Source organism: Equus asinus, chromosome 12, assembly GCF_041296235.1.
Source record: "Equus asinus isolate D_3611 breed Donkey chromosome 12, EquAss-T2T_v2, whole genome shotgun sequence".
NCBI classification, from domain to species: Eukaryota; Metazoa; Chordata; class Mammalia; order Perissodactyla; family Equidae; genus Equus; species Equus asinus.
The window spans coordinates 71,851,305-71,871,042 of record NC_091801.1 but is presented as its reverse complement, the minus strand read 5'-3'; the positions used below and the strand labels follow the sequence as shown (position 1 = coordinate 71,871,042).

The window sequence follows — 19,738 nt, the reverse complement described above, 5'->3', positions numbered from 1 at the left end:
CTCATGTGAGACACACAGCAAATGCTGGGAGATTGAGTTTAACCATCCACTTGCGGTTTTTACATATAATATTAATACTTATTGCTTACGTGAATTAATACGGGAAAAGTTCTTAACACTGGCACACTGTCAGGGCTTACTATCTATAGGATGCTATTTTATTATAGGTACTAATGATACTAAAAAACACGATGCTGCATTGTAGCCTCATGCTCATCAATGCTTTTGCTCTCACCTGCGTCTCTCAAAGGCAAAGATCGGATCTCCCAGACTATAAAGCCCATCCTGGGTCTCTTTTACTGCCCCAGAGCCTCACACAGCTCCAGACAGATACGAAGCTCTTATAGCTCCCAACCACGTCCTGAATGAATTTTCCCTCCGCAATGCCGAGAGAGATAGGATGGGATCGGCTGCACAAAATGGGACGGGGCTTTCTTCCTCATGCGAGCTGCCTGGTTTGTTTCATTAAGCCATTTCGCTGGGATGGTTCTCTGTAAACGAAAAGAAGTCTGACCATCACCCTCGTTCCCCTGATGGATATCAGCAACAGCTAGCCAACAGCTAGGGGCAAAAGTCGGCGAGCTGGCTAGAAACCACGACTGCTTACTAACAACCCACCAACAGCTTATGAGCCCAGCAGGATACAAAAGGACTGGCTTCCTCCAAAAAAGAAAAACATCCAATATGTCTTGAGGGAGCAGAGAGGGAAGGGGAAAAGGAAAAGAGCAGTTAGAATCCAGGAAATGATGACTCTTCCAGGCACCCACAGCCTATCACAAATGCATGTGAGGGCCTGAAGAAGCAATTCAGAGTAACATCATGTGCAAACAGTTTTGAGGAAAAAATGTTAATAACTGTGTATGAGGGGAAATACTCGCTCAGTCTCAGCATTCAAGTCAATAAGGATTTAAGCAGGGAGTGCCCATCGTGACACCAGCTCCCTGCTAGGTACTGGGGACAGAGAAAAGTATGCCGTGTCTGGACGCGCTTGTGCCGTGAGAAAGAGACAGCCAGAAGCAGGGCTTGCAATCCACTGGCCTGGGGGGGCCACATCTGGCCCACACGTGTTTTGTTTGCCCTGTGAGTGTTCTTTAAAAATCTGAACGGAAATATTTGAAAATCGGGAGAGTAGAAACTTAAAAAAAAAAAAATGGATATTGGCTTCTCTTTAAAGAGCAGAAGCTCTGGCAACACTGACTCTACTTCTGGCGTGGGGAAAAGTGGAGGTGGGGTGGAGGAGCTGGATCTGAGAGCAGCTGCCCCCTCTAGAGAGGGGACTGGCCGTTCCCCAGTCTGCACACTTCCTACTGTGTTCCGTCAGGCCCACCTGGCGCTTTTATACAATCTGCTCATCCTCCTAAGCAGCTGAGTTTGCAAGCCCTGACGGGGACCCAGGGCTGCAACACCACACAATGGGGCATGAGCTATGATAACGAAGACACAGGGGGCTCGGAGGAGATGGTCATGCTCCATTTGGGGAGGAAAAGGAGTGCTTCCTGGAGGAGGTGACCCTTCCGTTGAGTCATCAAGCATAAGTAGGAGTTAGTTAGGACAGGCATGGAAACCTGTGCTATTTCCCCAGCTGGCTGCTTCTCTGCTGGTGGGAGACACGAACGAACGTAGGAATGAATGTGCAGACGCCAATCCTCTAGAAGAATCGCATCGTTCCAAACCTTCAACATTATTCAAACCCCATATTCACCAACTGCCTCTGAGCAGACAGGCCTGCCTTCTGATCCAAGCCAGAGGCGTCCATCAGGTGGAAAGCCCTCGGTCTTTAGGCTCCTTATCCACCAGGCTCGTTCCCTCAGCAATTCAGTCAGTTCTTGCTGAGAGCCTGTTACACAGCAGGTTCTCGGACTAATGATGGGAAGCCATTCAAGGCTCTTAAGTCACTGAATTTCAGGAGCCAGTTTTAAAAGTTCACTCCAGCCAGGAGGAGGACAGGAGTGGGAGCAGGGAGACAGCTGGACCAGCGCCCGACAGCCGGGTGCTCTAGGAGGGGGCTCTGGCACCGGGATGTCACGTCTTACTGCTGGACCAAAGGTGAGACGGTTGCATAATTCTGGCCAAGGGAGTCAGGAATCGTCCAGGTAGAAAACGTGAAAACCTTACTGGGCTAAGCCGTGGCTGCCAAGACAATTTCCAGAGGTTACAGATATCCGAACAGTGATCTCCTTCCTTTGGCTCCCCTGGCTTTCTCAAACACCCTTTGCTTTTCCTTTTTAAGTATGTGGGGAATGTCTCTGATTGAGAAAGCACGTATGGAATGTCCAGAGAGATGACAGGGAAGAGATACTGCCTCTGGCCAACCTCGAGGTGCGGGCAGAGGACAGCAGAGGCTCAGACCAGCTGGGAGCTCTGCCCAGAGCAAAGGCCAGGGGCGGCCTCGGAGCTCCTCTTCTAGCCCCAGAGCACATGGCTGGGACACCACCTCCTCCCAGGTGTCCTGGGGCAAGCAGCCCTGGAAGGAGGGAGGCGATGCAGTGACAACTGGAAGCACAGCCTGCAGGAGGAAGCCAGGGTCCCCACAGGCAGTGTCCTCTGAGTTTAAACCAGGCCAGGACAGTGTGGCCCTCGCCTCCTGGGTTTCTCACCGACCAAATGCAATCGTCTGCTCTGGATAAAGCGATGCACTGCATGGAGAGGAGCGATCTCTTTCTGAAATCTCTGAGTGGAAAGATTGCTGCAGTGATCTTGGGCTGCCACTGGCCCTGTGGATGAATCATTACTAAAGTGAGAGTGTGGAATAAACCCCATCACGACAAACGCCAGAAGGGGCCTCTGTCTCCTACAGCTGCTCGCCCATAAATTCCAGGCGACTTTCCACACAGAGGACCTTTCTTTCTCCTATTTCTTTTTGAAAAATGAGAAAAGCCACGCATGCAACAAGAGGGTAACTGATGCGCTGTCAGCTGCATTAACTAGAATGTTCTTCAGACTCCAGGCTGGTGACACCACGTGTGCACAGATCTCTCTGAAATGCCACTCTAATCTCATCCCTACCCCTGTTTAAAACCCTCCATAGCTCCCTAGCTCCCAAGGGCTAAAGTCGAAGCTGAGTTTGGAAGACCCCTGGCTACGTCTTCAGTCCCACCTGGAACCCCTCCAACTTCGCCCTCCAAGCAGAACTCCTTTCTATCTTGAAAATAAATACTGAATTTGCCCTCTTATCTCCCTCTCCCCTGCTGGAGCCAGGGTCCAAACCCTGCCAGTTGCTGCAATGCACCTTCCACTGTCACCATGCAATCCATCATCCACCCAGGAAAAAGGTCAATCAAAGCCTACCCCACCCCACTCAGCCCCCACAAGGGTCTGGAATAGCACTTAAGGCTATGATAGCAATCTGGACCCCACCCTGTATCTCTGGCCCCCCAGATGTTCACTCCATTCCACCCACACAAGTCTCTTGATGCTATGAACACCCCAAACTTTTTCCTGCCTTGGGTTCTTCACACACGCTGTTCTCTAGGGTCTGTACAATCTTCCTTTAAACTGTTTTTTAAAGGAAACTCAAAGAAACTAGAATTTACATCCATGAACGTGTTGTCATATGAGCTCCCAGTCCGTTTTCCTTTCTATAGATTTTCAAAATGTGTAAGTGATATATGTATGCATATACATTCTTTCAAAAAGCATTAAAGGTAAAGTCATCTTTTTTTTTTTTTTTTTTTAAATTTTATTTTTCCTTTTTCTCCCCAAAGTCCCCCAGTACATAGTTGTATATTCTTCGTTGTGGGTCCTAGTTGTGGCATGTGGGACGCTGCCTCAGCGTGGTTTGATGAGCAGTGCCATGTCCGCGCCCAGGATTCGAACCAACGAAACACTGGGCCGCCTGCAGCGGAGCGCGCGAACTTAACCACTCGGCCACGGGGCCAGCCCCAAGGTAAAGTCATCTTTGACCCTCACCACCAGCCCCACTCCCGCCTCCCTCCCTGGATGATGGGAGTGAGTTTGACTAGATTCTTTCAGCCCATTTTTGAAACGTTCACTTCCATCTCTAAACATCCGTAAGTTACACAGAGCATGAGCTGTGAACCCTCAGACTTATCTAGGAGTGGGCCAGCACACACGTTTTTGATTTTACTGCATGCTGCGAATGGGTCTCTCCAACGACCTCACACACTCGCTGCGCGGGGGATCCCGTCACACAGCCTCACCCAGACTTAAGTCAGACTTCCTATTTTTGGCACATTTTAAAAGATGAAAAATATACCCCTCGGAAAGAACCCAAATGCCCTTCAACTGGAGGATGGATAAAGACACAGTGGTATACCCACAGAACAGAACACTACTCAGCAATCAAAACTACCAGACTACTGATAGACACAATGCAGGGGAGAACCCAAGAACTGTAATCAGAAAACAAATTAGTGTTGTTAGAAGTGGTGGGAGCGGGGAGGGGGCGGGACTGACGACAAAGAGGCAGGAGGGAAACTGGGGGGGTGATGGAAATAGCCTATATCTTCATGGTGATGATTACACGACTAGGTTACACAGCGGTACCCATTTATTAAAACGCCTAGCATCATGTACTAAAAAGGGTGAATTCTGCTGTCTAAAGATCAGACCTCAATAAACCTGACTTTATTAGGGCTATTTGGAATCTTTTCACATGTCCCCTCCACTCTGCTCTCTTCTTTTGTGAACTGCTTCCTCATATCTTTTACCAACTCTGCTCTGAGCTTGTTTGGATTCTGGTTATTGACTTTTGGGAACTCTTCTTCACTGCTTTTTTTTTTGCTTAGATGTGCTTTGCTTTTTAATACACAGTCATATTTATCAATCTTTTCCTTTTCGTTAGTGCTCTGCTCCTTCTCTGGTTAACTTCTCCCAAGTTTTCATGTCTCGCTCAAAGGCAGGATTTCAGTGTTAACCGCCTCACGCCACAGAAACTATCCTCTCACATTAGCCTATTTCAGATTCTTTCATATTCCATAGAATAATGTGGGCGTTTTTTGATACGTTTTCTTCATTCTTTATTTCCCCCACTAAATCATAAGCTCCTTAGGAACCAGCACTATATCTGTTTTGATCACTACTGAACCCCCAAGGCCTAGAACAGTGCCTGGCACAACTAGGCATTCCAAAAATATCTATTGAATAAATGAAAGTAAAGAAAAAATTAATCCAGGTGCATACAATATATACAAACATGTGTCTACCATGTAATATACATGCTAGATATGTTAATGACCTATCAGTGTGTCACGGACAGCCACAAACATCACACATCTCAACAGAAAACAGCAAATTTGGCTCTGGTACTAATCTCATGGGCCACAATATTTACCTAAAACTTTTAAAATATTGAGAGGCTATGATGCAATAATCCTAGGACTGGGGATTTAACAAGAAAAGGTAACTCAAAGATAGAAAACTTGATACATATAAACAGTCTTTTATGACCTAACTACCCAATTCAAAAGAATGTTTGAAACACTGCACAAAAATGTTGTTTATGCAATAAAAATGACACAAAGTGCATGCGATAATATTCAGGAATGCTTATGACCTAATGGTAACTAACAAAGTCAGGATGCAAACACACCATAATTATATCTGTTTTTTAAAAAAGCAACAATAAAGACACTCGTTGTATTTAACTTAAATTATATTTATCTTTTACAGAATTTTCCCTCAGATTTTTAAAGATACGCTTGTATTTCTTTCACTTGAGGAAAGATAATTTACATTTCCCTATTCACAGTTCCGTCCCCCAAGGGCCTGGAACCCCCAGCTCAGGTCCCTCCTTCCTGAAACCCACCTTGTCATCTTTCTGAATGTAAATCTGGGAAATTACTCCTTGGTTACAATCTTTGGAAAGTGCCCAGAGTTCGCAGGGCCCATTTGAGTCACTTCTGCCTGGTCATTAAGGCTCTTGAGCGTCCCCCCCACTCTGGCCTGCTCGCCCTTCTTGCCTCTCCCACCTCAGCCACAGTCCCAAGGCACCGGGGGCTCACCTCTCAGTTCCCCATCTTCAAGGCCCTTGCCAAAACCAGAGAGCCCTCCTGACACATCTTCCCTCCCTTCCAGCAGTCATCACCAGTCGTCTGCCTCTCCCACACTGGGAGCTTCTGGAACACAAGGACGGACAGTCTCTTATCCACCACAGACTCCCCTGTGCCTGGCACTGACTCATTCACTCATACAATTCACTGAAGGCCTACGAGGTCCCAGGCATTATTCTAGAGTCGTCCTGTCCTACGGAAATAGAATGTAAGGCACGCATACTTCTAGATTTTTCTAGTAAAAAAAGTTAAAAGAAACAGGTGTGGGGCTGGCCTGGCTGCATAGTTGTTAAGTTCATGCTCTCCATGTCAGCCAGCGGCCCAGGGTTCACAGGTTCGGATCCTGGATGTGGACCTATACACCACTCATTTGGCCATACTGTGGCAGCATCCCATATACAAAAAATAGAGGAAGGTTGGTATAGACGTTAGCTCAGCGACAATCTTCCTCAAGCAAAAAGAGGAAGATTGGCAACAGCTGTTAGCTCAGGGCCAATCTTCCTCACCAAAAAAAAAAAAAAAAAGAAGAAAAAAGAAAGAGGTGAAATTAATTTTAATAATATATTATATTTAACCCAAATATATCCAAAATATTTTAATATATAATCAACATTAAAGAACTCATTAATGAGATATTTTACATTCTTTTTTTGTACTAAGTCTTTGAAATCTGATGTGTATTTTACACATACGTTACACCGTCACTCAGACTAGCCTCATTTCAAGCCCTCAGTGACCACACAAGGCTGGCGACTACCACATCAGACAGTGTAGTTTTAGATGCTTGGGGATACAGCAGTGAACAGTCCAGAAGCCCATCACCTGTAGCCACATCCACCACCACCAGCCTGGACCAAGCACCTGTGTTACTTACATGTCTGTCCCTGGTGCCCCGGCTTCCGATTCTAATTTAGTTTCTTCTCAACAAGGCAGCCAGACTGATCACTTCAAAAGCTAAATTGGACCATGTCAGTTTTCAATGGCTCTTCATCTAATGAGTAGAAGACAAAGTCACTATATATGGACGGAGGTTAATTAGACTCATTGTGGTGCTCATTTTGCAATATACACAAATATGGAATCAACATGCCGCACACGTGAAACTAATATAATGCTATATGGCAACTGTACCTCAATTTAAAAAGAAAGACAGGGCCCACCTAGTGGCACAGCAGTTAAGTTTGCACATTCTGCTTCGGAGGCCCAGGGGTTCACTGGTTTGGATGCCAGGGGCGGACATGGCACCGCTTCTCAAGCCATGCTGGGCAGGCATCCCACATATAAAGTAGAGGAAGATGGGCACAGATGTTAGCTCAGGGCCAGTCTTCCTCAGCAAAAAGAGGAGGATTGGCAACAGGTGTTAGCTCAGGGCTAATCTTCCTCAAAAAAATGAAATAAAAAGACAGACAATGTCTTTAGAAAGGCCTGAAGACAATGGGAAGCACCTGTGCACACTGCTCTATTCCCCTTCTGCCTGTCAGCCTTGCTCACGCCATTCCAATTTACTCTTCTCCTTGCTGCTCCTCCATCTCACAGGCCCGCTCCTGCCCTCAGCCTCTATCCTGGCTCTTCCCAGGGCCTGAAACATGCATCCTCCAGACTAAGTCCTTCACCTCCTTCAAGCTGCTCCAAGGTCCGCTTCTCGGTGGAGCCTTTGCCGACCAGCCAGCTTCACGCTGCAGCCCAGCCCAGCCCAGCCCTGCAGAGCCTGACCCTGCTCTGCTTGTTCCCAGAGAACGCATCTCCCTCTAACACACTACGAACGGCCTCCTTTATTATGTCTACTGTTGCCCGTGTGTCTGTCCCAGCTATGATGCAAATACCATGAGCACAGAAATCTTTTCTGTTCCACTCTGCATCCCCAGCGCCTAGAACAGTGCTTGGCACAGAGCAGGCACACGATAAACATTTGCCGAATTAATGAAAATGAATGAATGAATGGCTGTAAACCCTCAGCCTTACAGAGTTTACAGTTTAGTGAGAGAAGGCGGATATATGGTACATCAGGTAACGAGAAGTGCTATCGTAGTTTGCTCAGGCTGCCATAACAAAATACCATAGACCAGGTGGCTCAAACAGTAGAAATTTATGTCTCACAGTTCTGGAAACCAGGAAGTCCAAGATCAAGGTTCTAGTTTCTGGCGAGAGCTGTCTTCCCGGCTTTCTTCTTGCTCTGACCTCACACACAGAGAGGAAGAAAGCTCTCTGGTGTCTCTTCTTAAAAGGGCACTAAGGCCATCATGAAGACCCCCACCCCAAGGACCGCATCTAACCCTAATTACCTCTCAAAGGCCCTACCTCCTAACGCCATCATATTGGGAGTTAGGATTTGAATGTATGAATTTTGGAGGGACATCAACATTCAGGCTATAACAAGTACTAGGCAGAAACATCAAACTCAGGAAGGGAAATGGGAGAAAGCAAAGTTGTCTTTTTATAAGGCAGTCACCAAAGGAAAATAATAAAATAATAATAATAATAAATAAATATAACAACTACCACTTACATAGTACCTACCACACACTGGGCCCTGTGCTAAGCATCTAAGATCTATTAACACAGTGGTTCCAGGGCCCCTTGGCACTGCAGTAGGTGTAGTTTTTGCCTGCACGACCTCTATCTGTTCCCCAGCTCCTCCCAGGGGCCACCTGCCCCTACTGTGTGGCTTGGACTAGCACGGAAGCTACAAGAGGGTGGGATTTCTGTCTCTTTTCTTCCCTGCTGGATCTCCAGCAACTAGAAGAGTGCCTGGCACACAGCAACTGCTCAGTAGATGAACGAATGAAGGACTCAATCTTCAACAGAGTAACAAACGTTGGAACTAATTTACCAGGAAAAGGGAGTCCTGAAGAACAGTAAATAATAACAATTGCTTTAATGTCTTCCTCAAAAACTCACTTCCTCTGCGCTAAGTGCTGGGAACCATCCTTCTCCCCCCTGTGCAGCCAGCTGAGAGCTCAGGTAACTTGCAAAGCAGGCTGACACCTGAGGGGCACCCTCTGATGCCTGTCCTTTCTGAGACCCGCTCCTGCAGCCTTCCTGATTTCTTAGAACCTCTTTCTTATTCCTATTAGCGCACATTTCTTTCAGATGCTCGCAAAGACCTCTAGTGAAGTCACTGCCATCTTATGATCTCTGCAGCCAGAATGTTACCTTTACATATTAAAACGTATTCAGAAACCACTACTCCAAGCTGCCACAGGAAGTAATAAAACCCAGTAATTGTAACAGTACTATTAGCTAACTTTTACTGAGTGCTTCCTACAAGCCCAGGCTCTCTGCTAAACGCCTGCTGTTCATCCCTTATTTCCTCTTCCCACCAACCTACGAAGCCGGTGCTTTATCATCCTCATGTTACAGACGAGGAAACTGAGGCTTAAAGACGTGAAGTCACTTGCTCCAAAGAAATCCAGATCTGCCCTACCCCTGAGTTGGCCCAGATGCTGCTTCCTGGTTTCCCTCTCTGTCTTCAGTGTCACTTCCCACCATGTCAGGCTGTCTCACTTCTAAAAAGACAATCCCTATAGGCTCGGCGTTCGTTGCTTGTTGCCCTGAAAACAAGGCAGTTCTTGACAGCCACCTGATGCGACAAAGTCCTGGGGCTTTGAGGGGGAAAAGATGACGCCAGTCCCCCCTCCCCAACCCCCGATGCTCTCAAGAAGTTCATGGTCGGGGCGGCCGAGTGGCTGAGTTCGTGCGCTCCGCCGCGGCGGCCCAGGGTTTCGCCACTTCGGATCCTGGGCACAGCCATGGCACGGCTCATCGGACCATGCTGAGACGGCGCCCCACATGCCACAACTAGAAGGACCCACAATTAAAAATATACAACTATGTACCGGGGGGGCTTTGGGGAGAAGAAGGAAAAATAAAATCTTAAAAAAAAAAAAGAAGTTCAAGGTCAAGGAGTAAAAAAAAGGCAGATAAACAAATAACACTGGGGCTCAGATTACCCACCAGGCAAAACAGCAAAACACCACCTCATAGCACCGCCCCCGCCCCCCCAAAAAAAGAGGAAGAGAAAATAAGAGACAATTCAGAATTCTGCAACTAAAAACTGATTGAGATCGTTCACCCTCTTGTATGTAACTCTTGTGTTTTATGACCTGGCGTTGTTTTCGTTTTTAATGACACGGTTGAGCGAGGCCACCACAATCTCTGTATTGTTCCGGTCGCTGCAGGACCTAAACTATACCCATCATAGAGGTAGGCACAGAACAGCTGGAGGGAGTGTGGAGGGACAGGGAAGACGTGACCATTTGCAAACTCCATGTCCCATGTGCTGTGGATGTGGATAGTAATTAAATGCTGCTCACAAAGCCAGGCAAGATGCCCGGATGTAGCATTTTGCAAACGCTCATAGATTCTGCACCAAGACAGAGGTTCCTGCCCAGGCCTGCCCAGAGGCCTTGTTCCCCAGGCCCCCAGCCCAGAACTTTCCCAGCACTAAAGTCCCCACCTAAGTCTTCTTGGCCCCACTGTTAGCAGCCTGCTCCACCAAGGTGAACAGGCCGGCAGCCAGAGCAATGGTATCTTTGGAGAAGATGTGGGGTTTCTATCTGTGCCTACATGAGGTGGGGAGACTGCAGACACACTCACTCCTCCAGCTCAAGCCAAGAAACATTCTTTGCTTGTTCTTAATTTCACTGTCCTCTCACGTCTGGGAGTGGGCCCAGGGAGACAGAGGGCACTGATCCAAATTCAATGGCTCTGCCACTCCCTCGCTGTGTGGCCTGAGGGGCTATTTTTAACCTTCTGAACTATGAGTTTCTCATCTGCAAAATAGTGATAATAATGAGAATCCTATCTTATATGATTGTTGCGAGTTTAAATGAGATAATATATCTAAAGTATTTAGAACTGAGGCTGGCCCACAATAAGAACTCCATCATTGCTAGACATTTTATTATTACCACCTGGTGAGGTTATAGGGTGCACAAATTGCAAAGAACACGCTTGGCGTGATACATGGTTTCAATGTTATTAGAGGAACTATCGTTATTATTATTATCACTACTTTTATTAGTTCCTCAGATTACTCAGGTCCAGAAAAACAGAGAGACACAGGAGGTGCCTATCAAAAGACCCTTTTTAGCAGAATTCTCCTGTAAGGCCTAGAATTTCTGAGGTTTTCTAGGAAGGTGGAGAAGTGACTGTGAACGGGGTTCATCGATGGTCAAAATAATTCTAGATTGTTGCTCTGTTCCCATCTTGGGGCAGGGTCCCCCTGCAGATACTGGGGATATATAGAGGGAGTCCTGGTCTCTTAAAGATCACAAACCAGCATCAGAAGGGGAAAAAAAAAAAAAAAACAGGCACAGTGCCATGTCTACAGTCAATTATGGAAGAAAATGCAAAATAGAAAGGAAAGCCGGAGCATGCAGGAGGGCATCGGACTTCTAAAACACACACCGTGAGGCACAGCCATTAGCAGGCCCGCAACCACCTCTCTAAAGAATATGGAGACCCCGCAACTCTCCAAGGACCTCGGATGCCCCAGGAAAGGGTCGATCGGCCCTTGGTCCGACCAAATTCAGGGACACAAACACAAAGAGCAAGAAAGGAAGGGTATCTGATCGTCCAGGAAACTCCTTAGCTGAGCTGTCCGAGAAAGTATCCATCCTGTGCAGGCAGAAGATCCCGGGCACGGTAAACATGGGCTCCCCAGACGCAGCCCACCTGCCTGCCTGCCATTCAGAAAGAAAAAAGCTAAACCACAGGAATCGAGGAGATGCAGACAGTGAGAATCTACCAGCAATCACACAGAGCAGTGGGGGTCAGATATTTCAAAACCAAGAACAAGAACTCCCTCTTCCCAGCTTCAAAAAGCTCTAGCCTTGGACAGAAGAGCACAGCAGACTGCCTGGAGGGAGGGGGCAGGAGGGGGGGGAGAGAGAGGAAAATCAATGAGAAAAAGAAACGGATTTCTTCTACTTTTCAAGAGAAGCCTGGTTTATGCAAAATTCTGCACTCAAACTAGCTAAAGGGAAAACAACAACAAGAAGTCACCCTTGACCAGGCAAAACAACAATGTGACCACAAAATAAATCCCCTCTGGGAGATCAATGGGCCCAGGATTACGGTGGGCACCGCACCCACCCAGCCTTTCCATCCCCAGATCCATACGTGGAATGCCCATCCGGCCCTACTGCCAACAGCTGATACCACGAGGCGGTCCTCACCTCCGAGATGTGACTCTTCTCAAATAGTGGGGACCAGGCCACGAGGCTCTGCCCAGCCAGCAATTCTGTGTTTGTCCTGCTGCGGCTTCCAGGAAGGTTTTTCTCCTAATAAATCTTTCGGGAAGTTCCACTCCAGGTTCAGAGGATCCATACAACCCCCTTCTCTGCTGGGTAGAGCTTTAGAAAGATTTGCCATGACCACAGGACTGTGTCAAATGAACAAGCCTCAACTTGTCACCACCAGTATGCAAAATAGGCCTGCAACATCCTATAACGAACAGCAGAGCAGATACAGTCCCTACCTCCTCAGGGCCCCCGCCCACCCACCACACACAAACACACGTTTCTCCACTGTTTCTTCCACCAATGAACCGGCTCCAGTAGCCAGGACTCAGTGGTGGAGTGGGCGACAAGCCGGCTGCCCACCTCTCTTTGGAAAATATACCACCAGAAAGGAAACACCAAAACCTCGCCCTCTTCTCCCTAAAAACCCTCACAAGTGGCTTCCTCACTCCTCTGATCTTTTAGAAGAGCCTGATGCCAGTGGTTCGAGTGAACAGAAGAATATTCCACGACTGCAAAGTATCAGGAAAATTCACGGTCATTCCAGGCACCGGACACGTGCAGCATCATGGCTGCCATTCGTGAAAGTCTACACTCGGACCACAAACACTGGCATAAATAAGAGCACACTACCCCAGGGAGGGTAAGCCTAATTCAGTCAACAACCTTTCCAAAAAGAATTACCGTGATATGGGTGTGGGGGCACCCAGCAGATCTGTAAATGCAATGCAAAAGCAGACAAAGTTTCAAACAACACAGTTGCTCAATTTTCCGGAAATCACCTGGGGGGGGGGCGGGAGATGGTCAAAGTATGGAGGGAGCATCATATGATTTACAGACTTCTAATTTTGCAAAAGGAGCCTCCAACGCGAATCTGTGACCCCAGTTGGTACTAATGCGAAGGAGTCTATTTTTAGAGGTTAGGTAATACACCTTTGATCAAGTACATAAATCCAGAATTATCTCTAGGCACGGAGCGTTTGATGTCACCCTCCTCCCCTCCCCCTCTCCCCAAAGCCCAAACTCGCTGCCAGTCTCGAGTCTGGTGATGAGGAAAGTCACGGTTCACACACAGACATCCGAGTCCGAAAGCCCCTTTCCTCCGTCCCCCTATTCCGTGCGCATCCCTACCCGCAAGACCCTGGCTTGCGAGTTTCCAGAAACGCAGAAGACAAAATTCTAACTTACTGGAAGGTGGATCCAGCCGTGTCTCCGAAGGTCACCGGCGCCGCCAACCTCCTTCCCGCGTGGAAATCCACTCGCCGGGGGCCGGGGGTGCCGCGGCCCATCCTTGCTGGCGCCCCCTCGCCGCTCCTCCCGGGCCAGGCCGCCCCGAGCCCGCCGGCCCGCGGGCCCATGTGCTCGGCGGCCGCGCACGCTCTGCCCAGTGGAGCGCAGGGCAGGCGGGCGCCCGTGACGTCACGGCGGCTCGCGCTGCCGGCCGCGGGGGAGGGGAGCGCGCGCCGCCCGTCCGGCCGCGTGCGTCCTCGGCCCCCGCGCGCCCCGGCTCACCGGCGGCCCGCGCTGCCGTCCGCCCGCCGCCGGGGCAGCGTGGGACACCGAGCCGCGGAAGGCCTCGGGGAGGCGGGACGGGCCTGGGCCGCCGGAGGCCCAGATGGCGTGGGGGAGGGCGCGCTCCGCACCGGGCCGGGGTCCTGGCTGCGCCCGCGCCGGAGCCTAAGCGAGCCGGCGCGAAGCCCGCGGTGATGCCCGCTCGCGTGTGCGCCGCGCATTCCGCAATCCTGCGCTCTGCCCTCCTCCCCACCCCCGGCGCCCTGGAGGCAGACTCTTCCCAGTTGCCAGATGGAGACGGCCAGTTCAGTGACATAGAAGGACGAGGATGCTCTGAGATGGGAGAACTTCGTGCAGAAGATCCCTGGCTTAGCTCCATCCGTAGTGACCCATCCGAGCGCCTCCTTGGGTACCACCCAGCATCCGCGGGCCTGGTGAGAGGGGCGCACGCACCTTCCCAACTCCTTCGACTGTCCCTTGCAGAGGGCCGGCTGTCTGACAGCTCCCTCCACTCGGGAGTATTAAAGTACCCCCTGAATCCCCCATAGCCCCTCCAAAGGAACAAGAGAACGCCGGCCCCCTGAGTGGAACGTGTTTATCTTGCTTTCTGTACAGAAGCTCGGGATTGGACCGATGCAAAGATCTGCCGCCGTTCAACTTAACATTTATTGAGCTAAACTTATAGGGAGCCAGGCGCCCTGCTAGACGATGGGGAGGAGGGACTGAAAGACGAGTGGGACACAGACCATTGAAGGAGGTCACAGCCCGAGGAAAAGACGGACACGCAAGTGGGTGATTTCAATATTACGGAAGCAAAGGCTGACCCCTCTCTCCTGGGCCCAGTGCCCTGCATCCGTCGTTTCAACCCACTCGGGGGTCTTTGGCCGCTCCCTCCCTCTTGTATCATATTCAGTTTCTCGTATTCCGATGGCTTCTTCCCGACGTGAATAGCTCTCCTCTCGTGAAAAAGAAAAAAATCTTCAGTTGATGCTACGTATTCATTTATAATCACGGAACGCTCGTTTTGTGCCTGGCTCCCTGCGAGGCTCCTCACAGGTCTCTGGGCTGCGGTTTTCAAACCTCTGCGTCTGTATACGGCGCTGTAGGAGCTGTGAGAAGTGAGCCTGTTCACTGCTTCAGCGTCCTCCCAGGAACCAACTGCTTCACCTGGGGGCAGGTGGTGTCCTCCTGCTGGATGCCTGCAGGCCAATAGAGGCCCAGCTTCTAATGGCAGCCCCCACTCCGTTGCCTGGGTCCGCGACCCTGGCTACCAGATCCTTCCTGCCAGCTGTCTCCGCTGGGGCCTCTCCTGGCTAGAAAGACACCTTGAGCCAGGATTCACCCAGCCTTGACCCTGACTCTGCTTGACCTCTCTGGATCCCTGATGCACTAACCTTAGATTCACGCTTTTCTTTTTTAAAAATTCCTCTTTCAAATTAAAAAAAAAAAAATCATAATACAAAAAGATATCTTAATATCCCTACCATCCAAAATTAACCATCAATTACATTTTGGTCTATCTGCTTCCCATTGTTTTTTTAAAATCATTCGATTCTTGCAAAAGTGATACAATACATGTACATTGTAAAAAAGTAAAATTATGCAGGAAAATACAGAAAATAAAAGAAAACCAAATTTTATCAGCCAGAAATAACTTTCATGAATGTTCACTAAATCCTGGACATCTTTCTAGGCATATATTGTCATATAAATATAAATATGGCAAAAAATAAAATAAATATGTCATATATGCCATTTGTAAGACATATGTATGGATAAATGCAGAGTTGACAGATAGATGATAGATAGAAAAAATAAATTTAATATATTGACATCTTATAGTTGATAGTTTTAAATTTAAGGTATTTTCTTTTAATAAAAGAAAATGAAGCTAACATGAAGCTGAAGGGATTGGTAAATTTTAAATGTTTCTTCACCACATGAGAGCTATTGTCTCCTACATAATTCTGCAAAGATTCAGAAAGGAGATGATGAGAGACAAGAAGAGAGTGAAGTAATGGTGTTTTATTCGTACATCTCTCCGCTTTGGAGAGCAGGTAACTCCTCTCTGTGACATGAGCTCATTTCCTCCCACCTCTCCCTACTTCACCTCCTATATCTGTTAGTTTTTAAATTGCCACCCTCCGTTCTGGAATTGTAATTCCCATGGTTGTTTAGCAGTACTGGGCCCATAATTAAATAATATCATGCTCTCGACCGGTCCTTCCCTTTTCTACATCTGCTTACTTATCTATAAAATCCATCCATTCATTTATCACACATCATTGGGTCCCTAATATGTGCAAGACACATATTAGTCCCTGAGACTCTGTGGGCAATGAGACAGGCAAGGTCCTTGCTTTTGAGAAGCTTACATTCTAGTGAGAAGGCACAGAGACGTAAGCGAATAAGCAAGGTAGTGTCACCAGTGATAAATGCTATGGAGGCAGTAAATCTGGGTGAAGAACTAGAGAGGGAGGGGGCAGGAGGGGAGCGGACTCCAGATAATGTGACCAAGAAGATGCCAGCTGTGCAGACTGGAGAGAGGGTTCCAGGACGAGGAAACAGCAAGGGCAAAGGCCTGCAGGCACATGAAAACAAGATCATCAATCATTCCACAAAGGCTTATTGAGTCAGACAGGCAAACAGCCGCAGTCATCATTTTCTATTGGGTCAGGAATCACGTGTCTTCAGCTCACTATTATATCCCCAGCACCAGCTCGGTAAATATATGTAGAATCAATGAGTGAATGAATGAATGGACATCCTGGATCTTGTGATAGCAGAACAAGAAGGGAAAGGTGCCAGGCGCAGTAGAAGCACAAAGGGAGGCATCTATTTGGCACGGGCTGAGCGGGCTCCCCAGCGGAAGTGAAGACTGAGCTGAAACCTGAAAAATAGATTGGAGTTTGCCAGTTTGACAGAGAGGAGAATGGGGGTTATTTGAACAAAGAGAACCTGCATACTTGTGTAGTTTGGCAAATGATAAGCGGCTGGGTACGGCTGGAGTATAAACTCACTGTTGGAAAAGTTTGCAGGACTTGCAAACTTGCAATTAGACAGGACAGAGATGGGTAGGTCAGATCCTGAGAGGCCTTGAAGTCCATGCTGAGTAATGCAGCGTTTGTCTAGAAGAAAGGAGGAAGCCATCAAGGACCTGTGAACTGGGCTGGGACACTAGCTGTCCTGCTTGGTAGAAAGATCACACTGACCTTCATGCAGAGAATGGATTTTAGGGGAACCTGACAAGAAGCAAGGAGACCAAGTAGGAGATGGCAACAGAAATCCTGGTGAGAGACAATAAGAGCCTAGGCTGGAGTGGTTGCCTTGGGAATGGAGAGAAAGGAGTGAATGCAAAGAATGTTGAGGAAAACAAACTGCTGGATGAACAAGTCTGGGGCAGAGGGAGGGAGGAATCAACGATAAGGCCCAGGCTTTTGGTTTCAGCACGTGGGGGTTGGTGGTTCATTCACAAGGGGACCCCATGGAGAAGATGTGGTATGGGTGGGGAACAAGATGCCCTTGATTGTGGACTGGTTGAGTTGAACAAACCTTTGGGCCTTCCAAGCGAAGTTCAGCAAGCAGATGGCTCTGGGTGTCCCACGTGCATGGGAGGGATCTCAGCTGGAGATATAAATTTAGTAGTCATCAACATATAGAATAGTGGTTGATGCATTGGGCAGGAATAAGCTGACCCAGGCAGGAAGTATGTTTTAAGTGACAGGGCCAGGGATCAAACTCTGAGGAATGAAGATTTCTGGAGCACAAAGAGGTACAGACTGCTTCTATTCAGGATATTCTCTGTAAATCTGTGATTGGAGGTTTAGTCCTCTGCTTTCTGCCTGACCTTACAGGCCCCAATAGGTTAGGACAGGCCTCACCACTTGCTGAGGAACCGAACCTTCAAGTTCTCCTCTTCCCAATGTCTATCCAGTGATTATGGCCTATAGATTCACCCACCCATCCTTTTCATGCTCACAATCATAGGTCTGGAACAGGCCTCCCTTCCTCCCTTCTGGATTCTGCAACAACCAACTTGTCCCTCGGACTTCAAATCTCTCCACGCTGACGGCCTCTAGATCGTCTTTCCAAGGTTTACCTTATGAAGACACAGGTTTCTCTTTCCCCCTCTAGCCACCTAGTATCTAACTGTCCCATCTCATTAGCTTTTTCTTTTCTCCTGGCATATCCTTCTTTTTAGGGCTCAGCTGTGCTCTCTGTCTCTTGTGGCTTGGCCCCCATCTCCCCTCTTCTACGAGCAATTCACAGAATACTCTAGGCTGTATCTCTTTCTCCTTCTAGGACTCATGGTCATGTTGGCCCCAGCCCTGCCTGGCAACCTCCAGTAGTCTCTGAGTAAACCTCGCCTCCCTTTTCAGCCTCTGAGTAGCCCTCAGGCAGAGACTTTGTTATAACTCTCATTCCTCAAGTTCAGCCAGGCAAGCTGAGCCCCGGAAAGCTTGTTGGTCTTGACTTTGGTCAGACAACCAGCAAGTGGCAGAACCAGGACTTGACATCAAGTTGACTTACCTGGGTCCCCTATGACTCACCTGCCCCTAGGTGAAATGTAAGCCAGGACTGGTTGTATTTCAGGCAACAGAGACACAGAAAATGGGTTCTCAATGAACAAACACTTCTAGAACCACACCGATCGTCCCAACGTGAGGCACTGGAAAGAATGTGTGCCTTTATGTCAGATAGACCTTAGCTGGAATTCAGTGGTTACCATGTGACCCTGGGTGAGTTATTTAATCAAAGGCTCAGATTGATTGAATGATTGAATTTTTGGTGAGGAAGATTGGCCCTGAGCTAACATCTGTTGCCAATCTCCCTCTTTTTGCCGAAGGAAGGTTGTCCCTGAGCTAACGTCTGTGCCAGTCTGCCTCTATTTCGTATGTGGTGTGTCACCACGGCATGGCTTCATGAGCCACGTGTAGGTCCACACTCGGGATCTGAACAGGCGAACCTCAGGCCCCAGAAGCAGAGCATGGGAACTTAACCACTATACCACTGGGCCAGCCCGTCAGATTTTTTTAAGTTTATGTTTTTAATTGTGGTAAAACACACATGAGCCAGTCCTGGTGGTCCAGTGGCTGAGGATCTGGCACTCTCACATCCTCGTCCCAGTTTCGTTTCCCAATCAGGGAACCACACCACCTGTCTGTCAGTTGTCATACTGTGGCAGCTGTGTATTGCTGTGATGCTGAAAGCTATGCCACCAGGATTTTAAATACCAGCAGGGTCACCCATGGTGGATAGGTTTCAGTGGAGCTTCCAGACTAGACAGACGAGGAAGAAGGAACTGGCCACCCACTTCCGAAAAATTGGCCGTGAAAATCCTGTGAATAGCAGCAGAGCACTGCCTGATAGAGTGCCAGAAGGTGAGAGGATGGCAAAAAAAGACTGGGCAGGGCTGCACAGGATTAGCTTGTGCTTTATGCTACACAGAGATGCTAGGAGTTGGAATCAACTGAACAGCACTAACAAAATACGCAACTTAAAATTAACAATTTTAACCATTTTTAAGTGCACATTTCGACAGCATTAAGCATATTCACTTTGGTATGAAGTCATCACCATCTCCAGAACGCTTTTCCTCTTGAAAAACTGCAACTCCATACCCATTAAGCACTAACCCCTATTTCCCCCACTCCCCCAGCCCCTGGCAACCACCATTCCACTTTCTGTCTCTGTGACTTTGACTACTCCAAGGATCTTATATAAGTGGAATCATACAGTATTTATTTGTTTGTGACTGGTTTATTTCAACTTAGTGTAATTCAACTTACTCAAGTTTCATTCATATTGTAGCATGTGTCAGAATTTCCTTCCTTTTTAAGACTGACTAATATTCCATTGTATGTATAGACCACTTTTTGTTTATCCATTCTTCCATCAGTAGACACCTGGCTTGCTTTTACCTTTTGGCTGTTGTGAATAACATGAACATAGATGTGCAAATATCTCTTTAAG

General features: G+C 48.1%; 1 long non-coding RNA gene across 7 annotated transcripts in view; it reads right to left on the bottom strand.

Annotated features, from left to right (window-relative positions):
* LOC106824820 (uncharacterized) overlaps positions 1-15,975 on the bottom strand; it is a 454,906-nt gene extending 438,931 nt beyond the window's left edge. For all 7 annotated transcript variants that reach the window (XR_011493359.1, XR_011493365.1, XR_011493361.1 and 4 more), the window contains exon 1: positions 13,442-15,975. This is a non-coding gene — a long non-coding RNA (uncharacterized lncRNA). The remainder of the gene's footprint in view (positions 1-13,441) is intronic.
* Positions 15,976-19,738: the final 3,763 nt, after the last annotated feature.